The sequence below is a fragment of the Camelina sativa genome, chromosome 2, assembly GCF_000633955.1.
Source record: "Camelina sativa cultivar DH55 chromosome 2, Cs, whole genome shotgun sequence".
Lineage (NCBI taxonomy): Eukaryota > Viridiplantae > Streptophyta > Magnoliopsida > Brassicales > Brassicaceae > Camelina > Camelina sativa.
The window spans coordinates 23,315,856-23,317,037 of record NC_025686.1 but is presented as its reverse complement, the minus strand read 5'-3'; positions in this window follow the sequence as shown (position 1 = coordinate 23,317,037).

Below are 1,182 nucleotides of genomic sequence, written 5' to 3'. Positions count from 1 at the left end.
TTTTGGAAAAATAATGACCCTTTGCATTTGAAATAAACTAAATCCGCACTTTTTTGTTTGGTAAAATAAAACACCTAACAGTCACTATTTATTCACGTGGCAAGTTTAAAGAACTTTGATCGTGGTTTTACTATCTTCATGATGTTTCTGATCCCATCTACACCAATATAAATTCATCCATCATTGCTTAATTCCACTCCCCCTTAAACTCTAATCTAAATTATATATATATATATATATATATATATATATATATATATATCTCTCAAAAAAAACTAATCTAAGTACATGTATGAATGATGTTCTGATATTTCTCAAAGGAATTAATGATTGATCTATAAAATTCCACTCTATGGGACCATGCATTGTGTCTATATGTGTGTTTCTGTATGGTATGTATCTATAGATGCATATGAATATAAATGTGAAATCTGTATGGGTTAATTTTTTAGGTAAACCCCTTAACCAAAAAAAAGATTAAAGTGAACTGTTTTTTTTTTTGGTTTAATGTTAAAATTTATACCAAATAAAGAAAAGTTTACATTTTATAATGGAAACCTATAAACATACCGAACTGTAAAATAGAGAGAACAATAGAAAATGATACATGATACATCTTGAGCTTATGCCACACTTCAAGTGGACCAGAGATACAACGAAAGTAAAAATCAAGGAGATAGTAGTGAAGAGAAGGATCCTAGGACGAGAAGGAGATGAGTCGGTTACGCATGGTGCGATCGATAAGAATGAATTGTTATTTTGCACAAATTGAATTTCAATTAATTTTTAGGTCCAAACGTTTCGCAAGGCAAATAGTTAGAATGAAAGCTTTGCACACGCCCGAGAGGAATTAAGCTCTACATCTACTTAGATGGCAATAACACTACCAATTATGAGAGTCCAAAAAAAAAACAAACCAATTATTAGAATCCATTTTTTTCGCCAAACTCGTTTATCATAATTTATAAAAGTACAACACTTATTGGTGCGTCGCACATGCGTTTAGAATCTTATAATGATGAATGGATAATATAAATGAAGGGAACATATAAGGAGCATGATGATGCATGGCCAAAAAAAGGTTTAAGACAACTCAAAACACTATTTACTTTATTTAAATTAAAAGGGATACGAATATAACAAAATGTGCCCACGAGTTGAAATCATTACCCTTATATCCTT